The sequence below is a fragment of the Myotis davidii genome, unplaced genomic scaffold (assembly GCF_000327345.1).
Source record: "Myotis davidii unplaced genomic scaffold, ASM32734v1 scaffold265, whole genome shotgun sequence".
In the NCBI taxonomy this organism is placed as follows: Eukaryota; Metazoa; Chordata; class Mammalia; order Chiroptera; family Vespertilionidae; genus Myotis; species Myotis davidii.
Window position 1 is genome coordinate 371913 of NW_006296627.1, and position 11250 is coordinate 383162.

At 36.7% G+C, this 11250-nt stretch overlaps 1 long non-coding RNA gene across 1 annotated transcript in view; it reads right to left on the reverse strand.

The window, feature by feature from the left end:
* Positions 1 to 11250, reverse strand: part of LOC102765632 — a 410044-nt gene that overhangs the window by 217071 nt on the left and 181723 nt on the right. The gene's annotated exons all lie outside the window — the stretch shown is intronic.

The window sequence follows — 11250 nt, forward strand, 5'->3', positions numbered from 1 at the left end:
ATGTAACATCTATGAAATTGCCTTGAACGTCAGCGGGAACCTGTCTTTCTTAACCTTTGTACATCATGCTGCCTGGTGGTGGGTGGGATGGCTGGAGTTCTTGCAACCATCTTAGGTCAGGAGGATTGGAAAAACAGCCTGGAGATGATGGAGCAGTGAGCCGGAAAGAGATAGGTTTTCTGAAAGAATTGGGAGAGCTGCCTTATCAGTGCTGGACTGCTGACATTTAGGCTTGAATTTTAATGGTTTACATATCTAATGTTTCTGCCACATAACAACCCTATGGGGTACGCATTATGCGTCTATGTTATAATGGAGGATGTCAAGACACAGGGATTTTACATGACTGACGACGAAAAGGCATAACAAAATCCAAGGTTCAATATCACATTTCCTAGTTCAGCTCCAGATTGCTCTCTATTACACAATGGCTCCTATAAATCTGTCTACTTGCCAAGCTGAAGGGGACCCTATTTAATTAGAAGCACTCAGTTTATAACCAGGGTATGAGAAATCAACGGATAGCTCCACTAATAGGACAAAATTGGGTGATTTTAAGAGTTCAGTGGCCTGTATTTCATGTCAGTATGCTATTTTCAAGAAACCCATCTTTCTCCTGTATTAATTTTTAAAAGAAAGCAAAAAAAAAAAAGGAAATGAGGACTTACAGTGTCAAACAGGTGATGTTCTTACTTAATTAAGCATTTGTAGACACAGGTATAAATAAATAGACAAGCATGCAATACCCTGTGTGCCAGGAGTAACAGAAATAGAATCCCATTTTGAAGGTTGTGGGAACATCTTTTTAAAAATTTAGCAAGTAGCAGCTATTTCTGAGGAAGACAAAGGAAGTGAAGCAAAGAGGAGATTGAAGCCACAGCTTCTGATGCCAAAATGACAGTGAAGATTTTGAATACAGTTATGAACGCAAAAGCACATGATAATGAATGAAACTAGCAATTTTATCATAGACAAGAAAGCAGCAGAGGGAATGGTCTGAAACTGTTTGAATGGCAAAACTTTTCTTTCAGGTTTGGATTTGGTTATTTTTTGCTAAAATTCTTAGATAATGGCCTTAAATTTCCCCATTTTTCTTCCTAAGTAGTAATAGTTCTATCTGTCTGCTAAATTTTGATTGGAAAGGAAGGATAATGGGACCTCTGAACTTCATCAACAATGATATTTAGCATTTATTAAGCACTAAAACAGGGCAAGAAGTTTGCCTACATAGTCTCATTGATTTCTCACAGCTCCCTCTACCCCTAGTTGAATCAGTGTGGTTAAAAGAATCATACCGCCTAACTTAAAACCTTTCTTCCTCCTTCTAGTTCTGAGACTTTACACAGGTTAGGTGACTTTCTTATCCTTCAGATTTCTATTCTACAAAGTGGGGATAAAACTAATATTGTTTTATCAAAGTTGTTAAGAATGACGTTAGGCAATAAATGCAACAGTGCTCAACTCTAGTCTTACATGTGTTTGTTGCTCTTGTTTCTGGCCTTATCTCCATTTTCCTGAGAAGAAAACTGAGGCTCAGAGGGTTTACCCACTTAATAAGTGACACATCAATGATGCAACCCTAGTATGGAGACCTCTAGCCTGCTATCATTCTATCACACCCTTTCATGTCTCATTATAATAAAGTGATAACATTAAATGTCCAGCAGCAACTTTTCAGAGGGTTCATTACCCCATAAATCTCACCCCCTCAAATTCCAAACTTGGACATTTGCCCACCCTGCAGGATGAAGGGAGGCTGACCCTCCTCGCCCTCCCATCACAGCCTCATTACAATTGAAGCACAGGGCACTCTTGGCTTCCAGGAGGGCTGAGTATAGTATTAAAGGGCTACATGATGTGAATCTGAGTTATTAATGGTTTCATGACAATCACAAAATGAGTACAATCAGTTTTTCATCTTTTGAAAGAAAGCTCTTAGTTTTTAAGGACTAGAGTCTCCTTTTTCTTCATTTCAATATCTCCTCCTTTCCCCCAAAACTCTCTCCCTGGCTGTCCACAACCCTCTCAATCCAAGTCAAAACTGTGTTTTCAAAAAAGACTCCAAGGTGGCTTCAAAATTAGAGTGATTTGAAGTGAATTTCAAAAAAACTTTTTTTTCTTTCTTCCTGCTTTTCAATGTCTACTTAAGAACAAGCACAAAGTCAACACCAATGCTCTTTATAGTTCAAACCCAATAAAAGGACATTAAAATTCCAATAAGCAATAATGTTCTTTTACACTGCATTTTAGTACTAAAAAAGTAAGTGGTTCCAACACCGCTGTGACTGTTAGTACTTAAATGGCCAAATTATCTTAATTGTCTCAGAAGTGGTACTAAAGTTTGAAAAAGAGAGGGTGCATGTGTGAGAAGGAGGGGAAAGCGCCATAATTATGCTCACTTTTTAGAAGGGAACATTTGTTTGCATTTCAGTCAACAGTAAACCACATCCTAGTAAATCAAAATCTAAAGAGGTACGGGCGACAAAATTATATGGCATGTGCTACCCTTGGCTGAGTTGTAGTAAATTTCACTCCATTGTGCAGAAAGCTGCTGTGTGGAATTATGAGTCTATTTGATTCCAATTTAATCAACTTGAAGTTCCTAGCTGGCCCGCTTTGAAGTTGAGAGTGATCACATCACAATGCATGAGACATATATTTTCTGTTTGGCAGAAAGCTCTTTGGATTTTTGTTGCCCAACTCAAAGTCAAAGATATCAGACTCCTGGAGCTGTGAAGCTAGGATACAGTTTATTTAAGCTAGATACACTGTGCTGAGAACTTACCCAAAGGCAAAGGGAAAGGAGGTTGTAACAGAAATAACAATGGTGAGAACTGGGTTTTCATCAAGTATTTGGACTTATCTTCTATTTTAAAAAATGACCCCTCTTTTTATACCGATATCTTAAACAAATACGGAAACAAAATATCTCTTGGATCACCTTCCTCATCAATATTCATAGCATTTTTTTTTCTGACAAAAAACTCCTGGAAAGAATTGTCTATCCTAAGAGCTCACCTGCACTCACCCCTGACTGGCCTTTGCCTCTGATTACACACAAATCACCACTGACCTCCATTTCCAAATGCCTAATGCTCATTTCTTAGTCCGCAGCTAACTTGACCTACCAGTAAGTCTTGAGAGAATTAATCCTTTCTCTTTCTTAGAAGATGTTCTTCACTTGGCTTCTCAGACAGTTAGGTCCTTCAACCACAAACACCACTCCTCAGTAGTTGGGTCTCCGGCTTATTCCAATCTGTGTTTGATGGAATATCCCAAGAAGCACCCACAGATCTCTTAACTGTCTTATAAATACTCCCTTGGTGTTGTCATCCCATAATATGGCCTAAATGTCCATCAATCTACTGATTACCAAATTTGCATCTCTATTCTCATTATGTCCCCTGAAATTCAGACTTTTAATTCCATAACTGCAATTAAAATTCTAACAAGTATCTTAAAATCAAAGCATATCAAACACACACTTAATGCCTACCTTTTTTCAATTTAGTGGCAGGCAGTCTTCTCTATCTCATCAAGGGGGAATTCTATCCTACCAGATCCAAACATTGTTTTTAGCCTCTAGTCCCCTTTCTCATATCTCACTTCCAATCCATTAGCAAAGGCTATTAGTTTTACATTCAGCATATATTCTGAACATGCCCATCTTTAACTACTGCCACTACTAGCTTCCTAGTCTAAGATACTGTCTTCTCATGCTTAGGTTCTTGTAAGAGACTTCTCACCATTCTCCTCACTTTCACCTAGGTTTCATTCAAAATATAAATGTCAGAGAAATTTTTCAAAAACCCAACACAGATCAGTCATCCCTCTCTTCACAGCCCATCTAAGCCTTCCTATCTTATTCAGAGTGAAATCCAGACAACTCCTCAGGGCTTACAGCATCCTTCCACCTCTTTCACTGCTTCTCCTTCTACTAGCTCCCAAGCTCACATATCAGATCCATACCAAGCTCCTTACTGCCCCTTACACAGCCCCAGCATATACTTGCTGCTTATACCACATAGACTGTTCTGTCTCAGGACACTCACATGCTTGCATTAGGACTCTATTCAAATGTGTTTTGGTTTGTTTTCATGAGAAAAGCTTTCAGTGAGCCATATAAAATCACATTCCTGGCCCCATCATGACCAGTCCCTTTAACCTATTTATTATATTTTACACTTACCTGTCACTAGATATCATTACTCATTAAACTTGAAGACAACACTGATTTCCTTCTGTTCACACCTGTATTTGGAGTGAATAGAAGGGTGCCTGGCCTTTAAATAATTTCCAGAATTTCTTGAATAGTTACTTTACAACAATGAGGAGAATTAACAAAATGGAATTATCTGATTTAGAAGAATATTCAAAGCTAGGAAGTCTCCTGACTCAAATATATAAAAACTATATATATGACACTTCGTAAAGATCGTGCATATTTGAAATAAAAATTTCCCTTGACATAACAGAAAGTGAGTCTGGTATAATAATTAGGAAATTTGATTTGGGAAATCTGATGTCTCAGGCATTCTGAGATACTGGGGCTGAGAGCCAAGATTCACAGGCGTGTGATGACTTAGCACCTCTGTAGCTTGCTTGATTCTATCCTTGGCTCATGTGAGTCCATAGGGCACATGTTCAGAATGTCTGTCTGAGTGTTCTGCTCCCAATAATGTTTCCCCATAACAATTAACATAGAACTACTTCAAATTAACATCTCTGCTAAATTAAACTTGACGTGGTTCAAAATGCAAGCCAATTTGTTTTCGATTCTGCAGTCATTTGCATTTTATTAATTCTAGAGACAGAAGAAGCTTGAAATGTATTAACTTTGTTAAACAAAATCTAAATGTATGACTCAAATGTCAGTCTTAACTTTGGGGCAAGTTCTTTTAAATATTCTACAGCATTTCCTATATCACCTCTACATTAATAGAAAATTTTCTTTGATTTTTTTTTACCGGATAGAGTTGGAAAAAAAATTGCAAAATCTTATTCATCTCTAACCTATTTTTTTTATTTTAAAAATATCTTCAATTACAGTTTACATTCAATATTATTTCCTATTAATGTCTACTGTACCTATTAATTCTTATCTTTATGTTAGTCTTAACCTCCCCTGCCAAAAAAAAGAGAAAAGAAAAAAAAAAACAGAAAAAAAACTAAACATTTCTTTAAAAAAAAAAAAGATTATTTAGTATTCATTTCACAAGAGGATATGGTTACTTGAATGGCAACTTGATATATCACCATTAAAAATGGGGTTTCATTTCATGAGATACAACAAATAAGGAAAATATGTCTACTGTGAACTCTCTTCTAAAACTCATCACCAACATCTAATTCTTTTTTGTACAGCTCACTCATGGCATCTATAAATGGAGACCATTTCTTTCTCCCAAAAGTTACCAACTTTTCTCCCTACTTTTGATGTCCAAATATATCCCTCTATAAAAAGTATGTGCCCATTAACATTGAAATATCTGTCCTGTTTTTCCTTGCTTGTAACTTATTTCGCCTTTTGTATTATTCCAAATCATTTAGCAATCACAGCCTAATACAAGTATTTTTGGAAACAATATTCTCAATAACATATAACCAAATGTGCATGACCACTTTTGTAGGAAGCAATTAAAGATTGTGAAACAGCATGGACTAATTTAATGCCCATCTACCAGAATTGACTGAACAAAAATGAGTATGAGGTATCCTGGCTGCCTGCTTACTACAGCTGAGCTTAATTTCATGGCCTTAATAGTACCAATAACACAAAAATGAATATACTCTTGTAACCTTAACATATTATGATAAAGGCTGAACATTTTAAAAAATGTACTTGTGTGCTGTTACGCTGTTTAGCTAACATTTTGTCTCAAGTAAGAAAAAGGAAATAATGTAAGCATTATATTATTATATTGATAGGGTATCATGTAATAATTATAGCTATCATAGAGCAACAAAGAGGAATGCTTAAGATTAATAAAAAAGCTATATATTCTCTGAATATATACATGCCATGTATTTATGGGAAAAGAGACTGAACAAGAACATAAAGAAATAAAAACGATGTTTCTTTAGGTTGTCGGGTATCAAACAATAATGGCATTAAATGGGGTTAAACTTGAGGAAGACTTTATTCAAGACCATTGCCCTAGGGAAGAGGATCTGTTGCAAAGGGGAGAGACTGAATTCAACTTCATTGAAAAAATACAAAAGGCAGAAGAATTGTTAAGCTCTTAGGGGAGATAGTAGAAAAGTATTAGAGAACATTTTGGGGTAAGGTTGGAGGGTTTTTGTTTTGTTTTAATTAAAAATATATCAATACAGCTCGCATCAGTGGGCCTGGTTTATTACGGCTCCTTCACTGTCAAACCTGAGAGCAGTAACTGCTATAATTTCCCTGCCTTCTGTTTGTGATAGCCAAGGTATAAAGTATCTGTTATACTGAACTTTAAATTTCATATTATCCGTATTATGAATCAAATCCTTAACAATGGAGGTGGGGTGTGTGATGAGGTCACATATGTTTGCCAATTCCCACTTATTATTAAATTAAACTCTTACCCTTCCACGTAACCTGGAAATCAGGGGCCCTGTCTTTCTTGATTTCATTTCAAAAGGATGGCTTCTGGGTCCTTGGAAAGACATTTCTGGATTGTAAAAGTGGCAAGAGGCTCGGAGAAGGTTTACATCCCAAGGGGCAGAGAAAGATTTTATATTTGCAACTTTTCATAAGTAAATGCTCTAAGAAAAGGGAGTCAGGGGTCTATAGTCAGGAGGAAACCTATTTAAAATTTAGTCAAGCTAAAGGTAAAACAGGCCTTTGTCGTCAAAATAATAATAATGATGGGCAATATTTTCCTTCTGTCTTTTTGTTACAAATTATTTTTATTAAAATGTAATCAGCGACCAAAAAAAAAGTATCCTTTACATTTTTTTTAACTCACTAAAATGTTCCGTTGAGCAAAGAAGTCAAGCTTATCCCGATGTGCCTATTTCTCCAAAGACTCTTGTCTTGCAAAGTTGGTAAGTTTAATAGTTCCCACTGGAGAGCATCTTTCAAGGACCCCCAACAAGACAGAATCTGAGGATGCTCATTGCCTCCACTTTTGACTTTCTAATTCCACAGGAAGAAAATATAAGATTGCTTGATGGGTCTGAGGTAGAAAATGATCATTAAAATCCAGAAACAAGATCACAGAATTCTCTTAGCTAGTTCCTTGTTACTTCCTTCAGTGATCTTTCCAACTAAAATTTCAGTTTTCATTGGGGAGAGTTCCTCCAAGTAGCTTCTGTTCCCCTAAGTTAACTATTAGTATCTAAACATGTATTTCTGTATATCACATTTTACAGGAGTCCAAGTTTACCCAAACTGTGAGACTGGCAGGCAGTACAGTGGAGTTGCCACACTTTTGCTCAGGATTGTTTAGGCTAATCTGAATTCCATCTTCCAAAAACCAGTGTAATAACAGGAAGGAAGCCTTGACCAAGGGACAAAGTCTTGCTATGTCCCTGGCCCAACATTATAATTTCAAATCACTAAAATAGAAGGGCTAAGCTCCAAAACTACTAAGATCTCCTTCATCCCCAATGGCTCATAATTCTAAGGTTCTGGTTCTTCTATCTCCCAAGATCACTATGAGACAAAAGTTAGTTTATATTTGATCATATTGTGGGGAAATATACCATCCTAAACCCCACAAGAAGTAATGGGATACTATTAACACATGGTTTTAGTTTTTATTAATATATAATTGACATACAGTATTATATTAATTTCAGATTATATTGAATAACTACGTAGTTATTCAACACTTATGTATCTTATAAAGTGTACTCACCATACAAAGTTATTATGACATTGACTGTATCCCATATGCTATATAGATGCTTATTCATTTTATAAGGAAGTTTGTGTCTCTTTTTTTCTTTCACCTTTTTCACGCACTGCTCTACCCTCCTTCCCTCTGGCAATAATCAGTTTGTTCTCTACATCTCTGAGCCTGTTTCAATTGTATTTTGTTTGTCGGCCGCACCCTTATCCAATTGGCTATCAAAAGACAACGGATAACAGAAAGGAAACACTTGTGCACTGTAGGTGAGATTGCAACTTGGTACAGCGTCTATGAAAAGCAGTATAAATGTTCCTCAAAAAATTAAAAATTAAAGTAACATGTGACCAGCAATTCCATGTGTGGACATCTATCCTAAGGCAGCAAAAACTCGAATTTGAAAGATATATGCATCCCTATGTTCACTGTAGCGTTGTTATTTACAACAACCAAGATAGGAAAACAACCTAGTGTCCATCAATACAGTAGATGAATGGATAAAGAAAATGTGATGTGAAAATACATTAAAATTTTAAAAAGGAAAATCTTGTCCTTTATGTCAACATGGATGAACTTTTATTATATTAAGTGAAATAAGTTAGACAAAGACAAATACTATATGATTTCACTTAGATGTAGAATCTAAAAAGCAGGCAGTTTTAAAATAAGGAGAAGAAATAAAAGGGACATCTGTAACACTTTCAACAATACAAATATTTTTTTCTTTAAGAAGAAAGAATTTGCCATCCCAGACAAAAGCACTCATTAGCAAACCAGCCACAAGGCAATTTTAATTTGTCTCAACCTCATCTAAGAGAAATTTATAGAAATAATCATGTTGCCATGCTCCAGCTCTTATATTAATGAATGAGTTTGTAAATGTTTATGTTATTTCTATAAGAGACAAACAATTTCCATGATGTTTTTAAAAATGCATGGAAACATTATTTTTCTAGGTGGCATGCAATGTCTGGTTTGCACACAAAACTATAGAATGTTTTTTGTTATAATAAATCCATAACAATTCCCGATTCCCCCATCCTCCAAACCTGGGAGTCACTAGTCTACATACATTGTTTAGTCCTGAGTTTGACTTACATTCACTTTCTAGAGGAAAACAAAATATTTTCATAGTCTTGAAATTCTGTGTGTCTTAGATCATACTGAAAATCTGGGTAACTATAATTGCAATAGCCAAACCTGAATAAAATAGATTATTCATCTAAAAAGGAATGTATTCTTTGTGATATACATGAGAGTTAGAATGTCTCAAATTACAAAAATCTTAGTTCATGACTTGTGCTGAGCTGGTTATCCTAGGGAACCATAATATGTCTCTTCACAAATCTGTGTAACTAACAACTAACTGTCTCTTGAGATAAAGGAAGGAAGTGGTAGTGAGAAGTATGCATGGATTGATAATGAAAACAATCTATAATTTATCATTTTTCAATCCTCTTTTCACTCGAAGACAATTTACTCCTAAGACACTATGTCTAAGAATTGTGGTGAGTAGCTACTACTGAAAACTACTATTAAAATAAATTAGCCCTAGCTGGTTTGGCTCAGTAGATAGAACATTGGCCTGTGAACAGACTAAAGGGTCCAGGGTTTGATTCTGGTCAAGGGCACATGCCTGGGTTACAGCTCCATTCCCAGTAAGGGACATACAGGAGGCAGCCAATCAATTATTCTCCCTCATCAAACTTCTCTCTCTCTCTCTGTCTCTCTCTCTCTCTCTCTCTCTCTCTCTCTCTCTCTCTCTCTCTCTCTCTCTCTCCTCTCCTCTCCTCTCCTCTCCTCTTTGAAATCAATAAACATATATTTAAAGATTAAAATCCCACATGCTAAATGGCATAGAATATTCCTCAAAATGCATACTTTTGGGGAATTTCAAAATGCATTAATGGTGAATTGTGAATGTAAAGGTGCCCCTAGAATTGCTTCGAACCATTCTGTCTTTCCCTTAGCGGACTACTGCTTATTGATGAAGCTTTTATCACCCAAAGCTGCCAGATAGAATATAACGAGCAACTGATTGCATCAAAGAGCCCACTCCCAAGTGGAAAAGGTACTCGTCTGACATCTAAATTTGGGAACATTTCAGAATGTAACACAGTTGGAGTAAAGCTACTTTGTGTTTAATATGCACGGGAAACTGCTTATTTTCCTGAATGTGATGATGCCGGGGTGGAATGAACACATTAGAAACTAAATAGGTAATACAAGTTAAAATACTGTACCATTTCCTGAAAGCTCCACAAAGTTTGATATGTCCCCCCCAGCTGTGTTCCAATGAGCAGGCTAGCTGGATGCCTGCCCCATGGATGGCACACAATTCAGAAGAATCTTCTTCTCTGCTTACTGAATTATAATCCCAAGCGAGTTGCCTTTGAACTTCAGAAAGCCTTGTGCCCTCATCAGCTAAAATAATCTGAGCTGGGTGATGCTTACAAGTAATTTTAAAATATTGCCAAGGAGTAAAAAGGTCCACAATAATGACCAGGGCTTTAAAAAATGGCAGTGGGAGAGATTTGATAGAGAATGGCCCCTGGGGAAAACCGCACAGGTCTTGGTCCATTTATCCCAGGCAATAAATCATGACCTAGACAAATGGAGGCATATTGCTACTTGATTGCTTAATGGATAATCCATTGACCTTTTAATCCCTTTGGATTCTTTTCTGTATTCATCTTTTCATGCCAGGCAGCATGACACATGCCAGGTAAAATTGTTGTGCTAGCCAAAGGTGAGGCAGTGAAAGAGAATATTTAGGGGACGCTGCAGCTATTTTCCCCCCATTTTGGTATTTCTTCACTCTTGATGTTCTGGAAAAGAATGCCAGAATACAGATTCAACAGCTCTGGTCAAGCCCAGGGTGCTATTAATTAGGTATCTGGGTCAGGTAAGAATGTCTTGATTTTCTAGACCGGGGCATTCCAAGCAATCAGTCCACATTAGGAACCTGACTTCAGACAGCCAATATGATTTTTTTCCTACTTTGAGAAGCAGAGTAGCTTGATAACATCAAAGAGACCAAATTGAAGGCTGATTTTTAGGGGGGGAAAACAACACAGCATTAAAAGGTAGCCTCTTTGGAGTACATGTAACAAGAAGCAGAAGAGAAATGAAAAAAGCCTCAGACTCTGAATATGATAAAACATATCTTTAAAAAAGAAATCCCACATGGTAGCTTAATAGAAAGCAGCTTCATTTTCTTAAGGCTGGCTCTGGATGTTTGTTTCTTTATCCAAAGCATTCTCACCTTCTGTAGGAAAGGGTGGCACTGCCAATACTCCTGCGTGGCTCAGTCACCCTGGGTGACAACAGTACTAAGTACTGTGTACAGAGTAATCAATCAATCAATCAATCCAGAAAAATGAGCAAGTCTCACCCAGCAGGCTCTCACCGT